Below are 15,077 nucleotides of genomic sequence, written 5' to 3'. Positions count from 1 at the left end.
TACAGAATTTCACCAGCTCATGCTGTCTTCCCATTACAGTGTTATAAAACCAGTTGCCAGTCGTGACATTATTTTTTAAAAAATGTCACTCCTTTTGCATAAATAGGTGCAGCACATAAGAAAACCCTGCAACGACAGTCTGGGTCCAGACCAGGTCTAAAGCTCTCATCAGTTTTTCTTCCAGGTCTCCTCAAACCCTTCACCCAACAACCACGCTGGGCCGAACCCTGCCCTGCGCCACCAGCCACGTATCCAGCGCGTTGGTCCTGGGGCAAAGGGACCTCGCAAGCTGCAAACCTTCACAAGCTGTCAGCAGCCTCAGCAAATCTCACAGACATCTGTGGCTTATCAAGCCAGCAGCATTTTTCCTACATTAATCTCCACTAGGCCTGCCCCAGCTTTCATTTCAAAAGGCTTGGCATGGTATCTCAAAAAAAAAAAAAAAAATTAAAAAAATTGCTCGATTTCTTCAGATGCAGCTGGTTGGGAGGACCGCCTTTGAAATCCGAGCACGTCGCAGAGATGTCGACATGCTCGTTGCAGGCAGCTTGCAGCGTGGGGGACAGCACTAATGACTGCAAAATGCTTTTCGGTGCTGCCCTTGGGCGAGCCCTCCCCTTCCTTTGGGGGAGTTTGGGGATTGCTCTAAGTAGCTGTTGGGTTGGGGGGCTCACCCAGATACAGTGCACTCATGTTGAACACCCTCCTCCAGCCATTGGTTCTCCCAGCAGCTCTCAAAAACCAGCTGGGAGTGTTGCAGCATCCTCCCGCTGGTCACCAGCGATGTCGGTGCACACATTCTCCAAAGCTGGCATTGGGGATGGTGCCCAAAGTAAGGCAACAGCCTTCACTACTGATGTTATGTGATGAAAGCCCGGGAAACTGCTCCACCACACCGCATGTGTCCACCTTGGACCCCCCACCCCACTGGTCATCCTCCTTCCCACAGCCCTGCCCACGATGTGGTCCCCATCGCCCTCGCTGTGCCCTGATGCTAAGGGACATCCCAGCCTCTGCAAACAGGCTCCCGAGGGCACGTCTCCTTGCTGCCCTGGAGATGCTCCTGTTACCATTACATGTAGGCTCATGTTAAACCACATTTTAAAAGGCAAAAAAACTCCACCCCACCACTCTTACTAGACACTGAAATTCATCTTCGATCAACAGAGTTTAATTACTAGAGGTTAAACTCCTGTTAGGACCAGACAGCACCAACCTGACCACCTGCCTAGTAAAACCCACAGACTTTTCTCAGAGCTTCATGAAACAATTTGTGTTAGATCCAAACATCTCTTTATGGACAGCAACTTAGGTCTTACTTTTTTCTTGCCTTTTTTAAAAATATAACCTGAAGGATCTCTTATGACATTTTCATAAAAATCTTACAGCATAAGCAGTAATTAACAATTTCAGTTAATATTTGCACAGCCAAGAAATATTAACACAACCTTATACACACAAAAGTCTAGCTGCCAGTGTCTCAGTTTACCTGGCACCTTTCAACACCCCTATGGCGTGCAGGTGGGGCAGGTAGACTGCTGTCCTTAGGGGTCTAAAAGCACAGGAGGAGGGATGGCTGTGCTCCACACAGACAGGACAAAAAAGGATTAATGGTGTTTATAGTTACAGCCCGTCTTCAGCTCCAGCTGTCTCAAAGCAGAGTGACATAAAACACGTAAGTTGGTTGTATTTCACAAGAGGATATCCATATGCTTTCATATCACATTAAAAATGTCAAAATATCTTTCTGTCCGGAGTGTGCATGCCAGGAAAGGGTCAGAGCGGCATTTTCAATGTTGAGCGCATGGTGCCCATCACCAGGCCAACTCCTCTCTGCCATGAGAATCTCAAACTCAGTTATCAACAGCCTTCCTCCTTACCTCTACAGCAAAGTGATGAATTTAAAAGCAGAAAGCTTAACATATATATTAACACACACACACACACACACGAGAGTACCACTTCATCTGAATCAAAATACATTTAAAAATGTAACCCAAACTGTAGATCAATCTTAATACACATTATCTTCTCTGGTCAAGAGAATGTTAAAAATTTAATTTCTAATGGCTCCAGAAATTCAGTTAAGCAAGCACATTGTTAGTGTGTTCAAGAAAAGAACTGGTAGCTCACATCTCTTTATAGTGGTCTACATACATTCTACATACGTTCAAGGAAAGATTTATTGCATTGCGGGCTTAAAGTTACTCACATTGAAGCAGCTTGAAAACAGCTTTCAGTATCACTGATGTCCAATGGCTCCATTAAATGAATGGAACACCAAGATGCTCGGGTCTTCACACAGTCAGGCAGGAAGAATTGTGATTAAAAATGGACTAACTTAAGATGTATTTTTATATGAAACTTTTCAGCTGATTCATCCTAGTCCTGAAGAAGCGGAACATTTATAGCTCACTTACTGCCTCGAGGCAGGGTTATAGTGAGGAGAGGTTGGAGTCCCATCAACTTTGACATAGGAATTTGTTACATTCAGAGACCAGGAATTTAATAAAACCGGGGTTTTATTAAGAGGACTGCCAGAAACAACCAACCGATATCTCATGGGAACTCTGGTCTAGGCTCAACTCAGCAGCAGTCAGAAAAGTATCATCTGCACCAATTATCTAATGATTAATCAGAAAACAAAACAAATCTGCCCAATGGTCACATTTCTTTAAAAATTAGATTTCTATTTAACTAATGTGATGAGAACTCAAAAAGACAAGGAACTTCAGCCCTCTATGCTGTGTTTACAGAGTGTCCTGTCTCCTCTGGGTGACATTTCCAAAGCAGAAGAAAGCCTTGGGACACTGGGATGAGCACCCCAGGGATCACGCACTCTTCTTCAAATTCCATAATGGAAAACCAAGTGTTCAAATTTGATGATAAGCCTTACGTTTCATTTTCAGTTGTAGGGGAAAAAAAAAAAAAGTATTTCTAAATTAAAGACTTCCTTCCCTCAGCTAAATAGGTAGTTCCCCACTGATAAACCCCAACAGACAGTCTGTTCTTAAGAAACAAATTTGAAAGAATGACACCAAAATCAGTACAGTTACATTAATGCAAACACTAAGCTCAACCATAATTAACTCTTCACTCTACTCTTAACATTTGCCTTTCTCTGAGCTACTGTATATCTTTATGGAGATATGGGGGACCCATATCATTGTCCAGACTACCAACTGGTATAAATTGACATAACACCACCTTTACAATTCCAGGACCAAAATCATGAACCATCAATTGTTTCTTGCTGGCTTGATCTTTAAGGGAAGTTGTGAACATTAAAGAGCTTATAGTTTCACATTTAATGTGACGTGAGATGCAACTCCATAGGAAAGCACTTGACTGCTCTTAACTGACAGATTTTTTTTTTTCTTTTATACATTTCACCCATGCTACCTCATCTTGACATATTTCTTTATCTCCACTGCTGTTATTCCCAGTCTTTTGGTCTACTAGAGGCCAGACTGCCATTTTTTCCGGTGTCCATACATGTCCAACCATAGTGATTCATCAGCTGTTTGCCATGAACTGGAACCATTTCTATTTCTTATTTGAAATAGTCTTACCTATGCAAAAACGGGAAGTTGCTTGGCTCGCTCTTGTTACAATAAGATTTTGTGTATATATATATAAGATTTTATATATATAAAGTACATATTTGGATGACATGTTATTTAGATTTTATTTCATCAAGTCTTCATGTAACTTGAGGATTTCAAACTGAAGTGGTATTGACTGCTCAAGGTCTAAAAGCCTTCCCACTTGCTAGCAGCTTCTGTCTCTCAATGCTCACTGAGACTTTGAGAGAAAGACTTCTGTCTTTTAATTCTCAATGCTAGCGCTACTGAGCGCCAGCACAGCCATGACCTTGGCAGCTTTCCTCGGTGCTGGGTTTGCCTGCCACCAACTAAAGCATAGGAAAAATAAACACATTTCATTTACATCTCATCTGTTCTCAAGCTTGATTTTAGGACATGTTTTAGTAACTCTGCTTCTCGTTCATAATAGCTTTTCCATATAATCAGTAGGGTTGTTAAGCTGTTAGGCCCATCCTTCCTCCATGCTTCGATCCATAACAGTTTCAGGCTTAATGCAAGTGTTTGCTTTTGTAGCAGTAACTTACAGCACTCCCCACTATATCCAATAACGCTCTTCAACCTTACTGTACTCACAGTACTCGGGAGTGCTTTATTGACATCGTTGCTGTAAGCCTGATGTCACCGAACAACAGCTCCCATACAAAACCAATAGTTTCACATTTGCTTTAATTGTCCCAGGCCCCTTAAAGCCTCTTCGCTATTCTTATCAGTCTCAAGTCTATAATTCTTCTGTCTGCTTTTACTTTTTGTGTCACCTATGTGTCCCATCTATTTTTATGAAAGCTTTTGATCAATTAAAAACAGTAAAGAAGAACAGTTTTATTGTTCGTTGTTCCCCCCCCCCAAAAAGTTCTCTTTCCCCACATTATATCATAAGAAACTGGGTATGCCCAACACCACCAAGAACAGTATGGGTCAACTTCAAAGCAGGGTCCTATTGACATGCTAATTCCCTATCACCTCAGAGATTTCACGTGCCAATTTCTTCAGTAATTAGGCTCTGCTAGCAAAGAAGTGACATTATTATTTTAATATTAGCCTTCCTTTTATCTTTGAAAAAGAGCATTTTTTTTGGCACTATCAAGACAAATCTTAATAAACTGACTGGCAAACAGTATGTTTAGCAATGAAAATGATACCCAGGCAGGGATTATAATGTAAGCAATAAGAGGGAATAGAGAGATTTAGGAAAGGATGTGATTTATAATGAGTTTAAGGAGGATAAGCTTCTACATCTGTGATTGCTTGATTCTATAATATTTTAATTGATTATCAGAGCTAACAGGTTTATTTTTTCATGTGAATAAAAGCTGTTTTACTTTAGCTTTTGTTTGCATTTATTTTACAGCTTATATTAGCATGGACTTTTTCATAAATTTTGGCTCCATCATGTTGTACTCATTCCACAGGCTTAGAAACCTAAATTAGCTTGGGCTGGGGGAGGGAGCGGGGAAAGCCTGTGGTTACACCTGTTACTCTGCACAGTAGTGGAGGGGGTTTTCGGGATTTTAGACCAAAAACAGTATCACTCTGCACTGACTCACCCTCCTTTTCTTTACTCGCTGCTGACAGGTCCCCCAGCAATTACCGTTTTCCCTTTCAGGCTGGTTTTCAGCCATGTTGACAAATTCACTGAAAAAAACAACACAAAAACAAACCAAAAAACACATTCTCCCTGCAATTCAGGGAGGCACTTGAAGCCATTCCAATGCACTTTTTTGCATCCCACTAAAGGCAATAGGTCCTAAGCTGGTAACTCAGCCTCCACACATTTTGCTGAAATGAGGTAGGGTTGGTTGTTATTTATTTCTCTATATACTAATCCTTCTCTCACCAACTCGAAATTCAGGGGAGACTTCAGGTGCTGGCAAAAGGGACAGAAATGCACAGTGCCACTCAGATTGGGCTGCTTTTGTACAGGTGGTTTTAACTCCCATTTATAAAAAAGGTGGGATTTGGAAATATTTTAATGAAAATTCTGTTATTTATAGAATATATTGTTTATAATTATTTACAAACAGGGTGCGGGAGTGAGGAGGGGAGCACACCCTGAGCTGTTCCTACTGCCCTTAGCGACTTGCATGGGGTGGCCAGAGGCATCTCCACCCGCTTTTTATTCAGTGCAGATCAGGCCCCCAGCAACATCTAAGGCAGGCAAGTAACACATGCCATCTGAATTGCACCCAAAAAGTGTCTTTTTCTCTCCACTGACTACAAGTTATCTTAGATACAGTTTGTAGGTATCTAGTGTTAGGCAAGATGAACGCCATGCTGTACCCTCTAAGTCAATTAAAAAGCTTAGGAATTCACAATTTTTAAATTAAATAATCCAAATTAAGTTCAGAATTAAGGCTTTTCTTCCCAGCTGTGCATTCTCCCAAGCTCTGTCATTACCCCATGAGATGAAGCGATGATAAGGAACAGCTACTGGAAATGATCAGAGGGCTGCTCAGCTCCAGCCTCTGGCTCGCAGATCAGCAACATGAATATTAGGTACCTGTTTCTGAGGCTTACAAGAAAATTTTTAGCTTTTGTACACTCCCCAACCTCGTCCAGTATGTGGGGACAGAGGTGATACAGCAGAGCAAAGTTTTGGGGTTCCTGAAGGTACCGGTCAGGACGTGACAAAACAAGTCCTGAGGCAGCCCCTGGGATGCAGGCAGAAGCAAGCAAAAGCTCAATGGCTTTAAGTAAAAAATACTAGCAGAAACCATTTACATATTTTCTGCCACCCCACTCTGTCAGCAATGGCTTTTAAGTCTAAACAGCGATGAGACTTTGAAGACCTGACATTTAAGAGCTCTTATCTCCTTTTTCAAAAATGCAATTATGCATAGCACTGCCTTTTCATGAAAATCAGGTCATATTAAGTTATTCCTGTGCATTTCCTAGTTGGCTTTTCCAACCAAGATTTTTCTAGATTTTTTTGTTCTCTTTTAAGAGTTTTCAGGAACTTTTCAGCATAGTTTCCTAACAGAAAGCCCTAGAAGCCAAGAACTTTAGGAAAAACCTACTTCAGATAATACAAGTAGCTATGTGAAAGTAGACTCATTTTGGAAAAAGTAAAAAAATCAAGGTCTACATGTAGATGCTAAACTTTTTCTAGGCATTGAGCAACACAGATATCCTAAATGAGTAAGTAAAATATAGGTTCAGGTCAGGAGGGTTCTGGTTTCCATGGTGGAAGGAAGCAAGAAAGCCTGCCATATCTAAGCCTACAAATTATTTCAGTAACATTTGTACATGTAGACAAGCCTTTATATCTGTCAACATTATCAGAATAATTAAATACACTCTTAAAATTCAAGATGAAATGACTGCTTACTTCTCTCTCCCTACAAATCTTGCAACTGTTATTGTGCAAATTCAAAGGAAAGCAAGAAAATATTTACTTTTAAAGAATGCAGTTGAATGCAATTTGCATACATGCAAAACATTTGCTTTTATTAGAACTGTTCAGAAGAGAAAGATCAGCCTTTAACTGGCCACTGCATTAGATTTTTAAGGGAGTAAACTTCAAATTAAAATGAAGGTCATCCCTTAAAACGTTATACAGCTCAGAGCTAAATCTGTCCCTATGAAGATTAGTAGGGGTTTTGCATGTTTCACCTGTATGAGACACCTGTGGAGCACCTTGATTCTGGCCTGAGGAAGATCTGTATTTTTAGTGTACTGCAGTGCCAGTTTTACCTTTCAACACTTGATGGAGCAGTTTCCCTGGATTTTCGTTTTGCCTGGGTCCCACTCCAGTCTACCTTCATGCTACCTCAATCCTTCAGGAGTGTTTCCTACCAGCTTGCTCCCTTGGTGCTATTAACAAAACGAGCCCAGACTGAGCGCCTTGTGGAAAAGCCTCCTACTGAGCATAATCTTACACAGAAAGGAAAGTCAGGAGCTTAACATTCAACTCCTTACATTCATATTGCTAATTTTTAAAAATGCTGAATTCCTCTGTTGTTTAAGTAGAGGCATTACAATATATTCCAACTTGGGGGAAAAAATTAAGCAGGGATTTGGAGAGTAAGCCTTAGGGCTCTGGTTTGGAACATCTTCCAGAAAAGAAATTGGTTCGCAGGCAGGCAGTGTCGGGTATGGCCAGTATCCTCCGAAGGAGACTGAAGTTATAAGAACAGACTTCAGCACGGGTTTCCCTACTTGTATCAACGCTGTCAAAAATCTGGTTCTCTCTCACAGCAAACTTCATAGGAAAAAAGAAAAAGAACCAAATTCACATAGATAGCTACAGAAATGGACCAAACTAATTGATTGCATCTCAGCAATAGGAGACCTCACATTTCTTATGAAATAAGGTCTCCATTTTATTAAAGATATACAGTTACAAGCTAACATAGAAATAAGAATACAGGATGCTGTTCCAAAGGCTTAAAAAAAAAATCCTCTGTAATCAATATACTGGCAAATTACAACTTTAGCAGCAGCAGTTTGGTATCTGGCTTACTTCCTAATCCTTTAATCTTGTCTGCTACAGCCAAGCCGATACTGCCAACAAATGCCATGCCATAAAAGGTGGGTATTCTCACATACTTTCCTATGCTTTGCATGATTAGAGCTTAAATCTACTCATCGCAAACTTCCTGAATGATAATGGGATTTGGGCAAACAGTCAAGATTTCATGGTGACACTTGTGAACTGTAGTCAAGTCTTTGGCTGAGAAGCATCCCTTTAAGCATATCAAGACTCAAAGTGCCTTCTTCCCTTTTCCATTTGCAAATTTTAGCAGTCTCAGTTTGTGAAAAGAGATTCTTATTCCTTATTTTTAATGTACGGCTTTGTACAGCCCCAGTACTAACCGCTAATAGAGCTGATGCTATGAGTGACCCATGGCTTGCAACCAAGCAGTCAGAGAACGGGGGAGACCCACGTACAAGATTGCTGACTGCTTGCCTAGATCTATTTTAAAGAAAGCTGCCATAAGTTTCTTGTAGTCTTGTGCTGCAAGGTATCTATTACATATTTTGGTTAAGAGAAAGACATCCTAGGAACAGGCTACTGTCAGTTCACACCTCAGGAGTTGAGCCAAAACTTCTTATGTTTCCACTGGAGTTGACATTCAAGAGGAAAACAAAGTCAGGGACCAAAAAAAACCCCCAACACCTCTGCTTTGGTTTAATTTGATGCACTTTCAAAGTTGACAAACAAAATGTATAAGAGCAGCAGGAGAGGAGGGAGGGGGAAAAGGGAAAGAGGCAGCCCTAACATGGATGCAGAGCTGCTGAACTTAAGAGTTTTTGAAAATAAAAGTCAGAGATACTTCCTCCTATCAATGTTTTAGCCTGACATCTTGGGCCAAGTCCCCGACTAGCATAAGTCACAGTAGCTTTGCTGAAGTTGCCTCTATTTATAACAGATGGCGACCTGACACTGCAGTCATGCAGAAGTTAGAAGAGCTGGTTTGTACATGTGTAGTTCCTACCAAGTTCACAGCTGAGAAATGTACCACAGACAAACCTCACATACTACCATGGTGTGAAAAATCATCCCCTACTTCTTCCTAAACCACTGTAGTAAACTGTCCAGGTTAGTCTGGAGAAAACATACCATTTCATCCTTTGCCGCCTTCCCCTACGGCCCTGGCACTGCAGGCTTGGAAGGACACCTTCTGAATAATTTCTCTATCTGAATGAAGGTTAGAAACTACTCTTGTCCAGGAAGATAGTTGGGTTTCCTTTTCATCTAACACACGGTGTGACTAAGACAACACGAGCATTTGTCCCTCATCACTCCAGGGCTTGGCTGGGCACAATATAGTCTACCCCAGTTTTATTAAGTTGGAGAGCACCCCATAAACTTGCTTAGCTTATTTGCTTTGTTATTCAGCTTAAAGAAAAACAAAATCCCAAAACAGAACCAACACTGTGCAGGAACAACAGACCAGTGAAGTTTAAACCAAATAAAAGCAAGTTTCTTCCCCCACCACTTGCCAAACTCCATCAGGACACTGACAAACTCAGACCCTTGAAACTACTTGGCTTGAAGGGTTGTAGTGAAACTAAAACCCAAGATCGCAATCTGGGAGCACACCCTGTTCCACCCTGCAGCAGAAGAGCAGCAATGCCCAGGCTCCTCAGAGACTCTGCATCCAGCCATCCTAAAATTCCTTCTGTCATAACCCAAACCGAATTGTTCCCAGCTTTACATCCTAACTTTTTATGGTACTTCTCCTGTTTTGTTAATGGATTTCCCTTTTCCAAGCAGAAGCAGCTTTCAAGCTCATTACTGAGCAGACCTTATCTGAAAGGAGCTGCTGTCCCTCAGGAACATAGTGGAAAATATGAAATCACAACAAAACTTATATCTGGAAACTTCGCATGTGATGAGCTGAAACTTTGTTATGGGAAATACGCTGCTTCTGTTCAGCAACAACCTTGGCAGAGTTGTTTTTTTTTTTTTTCCCCAGAAATCAAGTCCCACATTGCTATGTGACAAAAGTAAATAATGACTCATTAAATGATCCTAAGAAGAAAAACTGAAGGCTTGCTCCTCTCAAAGGTATTTGCACTGGGAAATTTGATAATGTCACCAAACACAGCAGCAAACATTACTTGAAGATTTTCTCTCTTTGTTGAGCCAGCGAGCAGCATGCTGAAACCACTGCTCTACGTGGCTGTGCAGTCACCTTCACAACAAAGCTTTGTTTTTCCATCCTCAGACAAAGTTCGATACAGAAAAAACTATATGTCAAAAAGGCTGTGTGAAGAATTAGACAGAGGCACTGCCACAGCTGGTCGTCTTAATGCCAGGCACACTGCGCTTAAGAGGCCAACTCTCTCACTGGAAGGCTTATTTTAATTCCACTTGAGTTTGACTAAATACTCCAAAAACAATTCCTTTAACACCCATTACCATAGTAGTCACAGTCCTTGTACCAAGCTAAAAACTTGTGCAAGGCTCTCAAAGACAAGAGGCAGATTCATTTAACAAAAATAGGAAAGCACGATACAGAATGTGTGATATGGGAGGTCTGTGTGAAATGTCTGATACTACACAGCAAACGCGCCATGGAGCAGGGACTTCAAGCCAACTCCAAAGGCATATTTAAAATTAAATAAATTATTCTTTCTCTCCATTTCACAGCAGTTAAGGCATCAGCACTGGCACAGGTTAAGCAGGCAATTCGTTTACTCCTCCTAAGTTACCTCATCCATAGTAAGTTGTCTTGGTTGGGGTTTTTGTGGGGAAGAGGGGAGGGTGGGTTGTCTTTCACTTGCAACCACTACTTTGACACTGTAATGTCTCTGCAATAATATTCTTCTTAGCAACCTCTTTAGCACCTACAGGTCAGCACCCTGACCTTTGATAGAGACTACAGTAGCAAAAAGTCATATATATTAGATTGAAAACTAGATAAGTTCTATTTAAGAACAAATTAAACCCTTTTATGCATTTCTGCAGCTAAAATTTTTGACATATTCAGACCTGAAACTTTAGTCGAGTCATTAAAATGCAAAAAAATTACATGTAGCTGTCTACAGTAATGAGGGTATTCATATTTGCAGCTTGACTCTCAACCCTATTGAGATTTACATATTTTTTAAATAAATTTTCATCCAACTAAGACAGTATATATAATTAATCAGATACAATCTTTCTACAATGATTTCTTCACACTGTAGGTTTATAGCTACATTCCTTTTTCTTTTAATGTTCATATCTTTCTGTGTGCACTCCTTGGGTATGCATTGGCATCACAAGGTGCTCCCCGTCCCTGGCTGCTACTGCCAGGAAACAGAGCCAGGAGGTCCCCACACAATCCTGGCCATGCCCAGCCACAAGCCCAGGTGCTATTCCAGCCCCAGCCTGTTCTCCTGAAATAAGCCTTGAATGCATTAACTTTGGGGCAGTGCTCATCATCCTTTTCAGTCTTCATTTGACAACAGGATGGGGCTGTGTCTTAGGGGGAAAAAAGTTCGATACCCACTGAAGAGGAGGATATATCCACCAAGAGAGGGATAGTGCTTCATGTGCAAAACTGGGCTAGTGGTCATCCTGAAAATCAGTAGAGGTAGGCTGATCCTTTCTAATTGCTTGCCACGCACTGCTCTGGGCCTGGATAACATTTGCCAAATGCAAAACCTCTGCCTTTATCCAACTTTCACAAAAAGTGAGCTTTTTATACTTAGGACTGATAATCCTTCTTAAGAAGGATTTTTTACATTCATATGCTTTAAGGTTCCAAAACTTTCTGAAAGACTTCAGTTCCCATGCCCCAAAGTGATCTTGGACTGGGACTCTATTTTTTTTTCAGTACCAAACTGCTCGATGTATCTTCTCCCACACTGCATGACCGCCTTGCAGACATTTAACATGTGTTTGTATACTGTGTTTATTGCAAAAGGCAGAGTGGTGGAGTTTTCCTCAGTTTATAAATATGGACATGCTCCTTAAGCCTTCCCAGATAATTCTAGAGATACGGAGAGACAAGGTTTTGTTATCTACCTGTAAAGCGTTAGGTCTGCCATTTCTAAATAATTCCAGTAAGGAAAAAGCTATTGAATTTTAACAGTTTCTATTCAGCAAGCACCATAGTGTCACACACAAATGTGTTTTCACCTTCTGGACCCTAGCTCAACCAAACAACTGCTTGTCATTCCTACAAGTGGTTGCAGTTTATTGCAACTTTTTCCTTAAGCCTACTCTCCTTTACAATCTCTAGATCACAAAAATCCTTCTGATAATTAAAGTGACTAAATTCCGAATGTTGCCAATGCCATGATCTTACATATAAATGAAGTTGCTGCTATTTTATAGCTCCCTGGCACTTTTATAAGCTGTCTTTATCACTGTTGCAACTTCTTACATATATTTAGGCTCAAATCAACTACTGTCAGTACTGCAGACAAGAGTAACTGCTTCTTCACATGTAAAATGCTCTTAAAAGCTTTGTTGCTATCCTCTGTTTAGTGTGTAGGCAGTTATTTACATAGTGGAAATGCTTTACCATTATCAGTGGGTTTGAAGCAGTTCCTCTTGTGGCAGTTCCACAGTGTAAGCAAATATTTTTTTAAAAAATCTGCATAAGAAATATTTAGATATTTTAGTGCCCTTTAAGCTGGATAAAACCACCACCTTTTTCCTCGTCAGTTACATGCACAGGGTTTAAATACAGTATTGTGGGTACTGTTCAGCTCTGAATGTCTCTAAATTCTCTTTCATTTTCTCCTTTCTGCTCCCCACCTTCTTCTTCCCCATGGTCTGCTTCCTGCTATCTCACATCTGTCTGACAATACTCAGAATATTTTTGTAGGGAAAAAAAAGCAGTAAAATTTTAAGACACACTGAAAGCCAGAGCAGCATTCTCTTGATGTACAAAAGTCTTGCCTCCAAAGTCAATATTTGTTGTGAATAGCATATGCATGTCAAAATTAGCAGGCTGTGCCCATATCCACATTCATGTCTCATTTCTAACTCAGCCTTTCCAGCCAGGTTAGCACTAGGTGGAAGATGCTGTGCTTCCACCCCTGCACATGGAAAGTGATGCCACGTATCTCCAGCTCACTCTCTTCACTGCAGTCATTTCAGACCCAATGCCTAAAACGATCCATACTTGTCAGAGGACAACCTTTCTAGGGGAAAGGAATGGCTCTTGCTTGCAAGAACAGCAGGCACAGCCACCCACACTTAGCAGATACCATGTACTGCATACCCTTCTAAAGCAACATCCAGCAATGTTAAAGCAGAGCCTCTGACCATAGAAATTACTCGAGCTCTGCTGAGGTGCATGAACTGGTGACAATTATCTCCACCTGACAACATGCTCCAGAGGACATCCTGTACCAAGTTACATCAGCACATACATTTGAACCACTGTGGACTATCTAAGGAAAAAGCTAAAAGGAACAACTCAAATTCTTATCAGAGGCTGCTTTGGCTAGAAATACCTAGTCAGGAAAGGTTAGCAGAAAGCACGGGGCTGTCTCTGACAAAGACCCTACCAGAGGTGCTATTAAAGGTTAAACAGCTGATCTTTCCAATGAGTAATCCCTAACTTTCATCTGCAGATGGCCGTCTGAGTGGATTTTTCCTGAGCAGCTCAGGCGTGCCCCTGCACTGCCCTCCTCCCAGCGAGCTGCCGTCCGCTGTGGCGTAAGGGAAACCAGCTCGGCCCACAGCGGGGTGGAACTATTTTAAGTAATAGTGTCTGATACTAGAGGAGCATGAAATTCAGTCCTGTCATAGCTGAAATACCTAACCCCCCCTTAAAAAAAAAAAAAAGCTATTGCAAAACCCCTCCCAGAGGCTTATAAACTGAACTCTGGAAATTGCTCTCAAGTTGTAAGCCAGTAAAAGTTAAGTTCTGTATCTTATAACTTACTGTTAAAAAAATTAAACAAAATACATCTATCCACAGCAACAGTCACAGAGTTTTATCTATTGCTCAAGGATTGAGTTGTAGAGATGAGTTTTCTTGCCTTTATTCTAAGACCCATTATTGTGTATACAAAAGCAGCCCACATAACGACAATGTGTAATCAGCAGTACTGCTGGCCAATTTATACAAGGCAGCAGAAGATACAGGGGAGAAAACGCACTGTCACAATAGATACCTGTAGGCATACAGCCCCTCACTTTCTAATACAAAAACTAGGACCAGAGAGTCCCATTGATTTGGATTTAGTCAAACCCTAAACCATACAGGATTCCATCCAGAGAAATTAAACTCAAATAAAAACACAGAGAAAGGAAGAATAAGATCCATAATTATTCTTGTTATTATCTTCATCATCCCACATAAGCAGTGAAAAAAACCTGTACCAACAAATGCTTAAAGCTTATGTCTGCTGAGTTTCCCATTAATAATTTTCCCCTCCCCAAGAAAGCCACAGACAGGGCAATCATGGGCAGCCCAGGTTAGCCACGTTCTGGTGTATTATTCTTTTTTTTTTTTTTTAAACCGTCGCAGAACCAGAAAACCAAACTAAAATGTTAGTTGAAAAGATGACCAAGAAGAAAAAAAAAAAGTTATTTGCTTAATCATGACAAACCCAGCACCCAAGCGCCCCAAAACAATAGACTTTTAACCACCTCGTCAATAGCATTTCCACAGAGCCAGGAAAGTGGGGTGTCTCCTGTCTGCCTGAAGGCAGAGACAGACAGCCAAAAAGGAGGTGACTAGGGCCCTGGAACCCCAAATAACCCTTTTTCCTGGTGCGAGGCCAGAAGGGCAGCTCCTGCCCGCAGCACTTGGGCACCTCTGCCCTAAGGTCCTGCGCGCTTTGCCGGTGTCGTAAGCCCTGGGCTACGAGCTTTAGGAAGAGACCACTTCAAGCCCAATGCAGGCACAAAATCAGGTTGTTGGGTTGTTTGTTTTTTTGGGGGTGGGGTGGGTTTTTTTGGTTGTTGTTTTGGTTTGTTTTTTGTTTTTTTTTTTACACCTGGTCCTTTTCTCTAGCTTCTTGCATCATTCTTCCTGATTTAATACACAATTTTAGCTCCCTGTGTCATGGGTTATT

The 15,077-nt window shown here is 41.2% G+C and overlaps 1 long non-coding RNA gene across 1 annotated transcript in view; it reads right to left on the bottom strand.

Annotated features, from left to right (window-relative positions):
- LOC143163209 (uncharacterized) overlaps positions 1 to 14,716 on the bottom strand; it is a 32,630-nt gene extending 17,914 nt beyond the window's left edge. The window contains exon 1 of the long non-coding RNA XR_012995863.1: positions 14,650 to 14,716. This is a non-coding gene — a long non-coding RNA (uncharacterized LOC143163209). The remainder of the gene's footprint in view (positions 1 to 14,649) is intronic.
- Positions 14,717 to 15,077: the final 361 nt, after the last annotated feature.

Source organism: Aptenodytes patagonicus, chromosome 7, assembly GCF_965638725.1.
Source record: "Aptenodytes patagonicus chromosome 7, bAptPat1.pri.cur, whole genome shotgun sequence".
Classification (NCBI taxonomy): Eukaryota; Metazoa; Chordata; class Aves; order Sphenisciformes; family Spheniscidae; genus Aptenodytes; species Aptenodytes patagonicus.
Note: the sequence above shows the minus strand (reverse complement) of the source record. Positions and strands in the feature narration are given on the sequence as shown.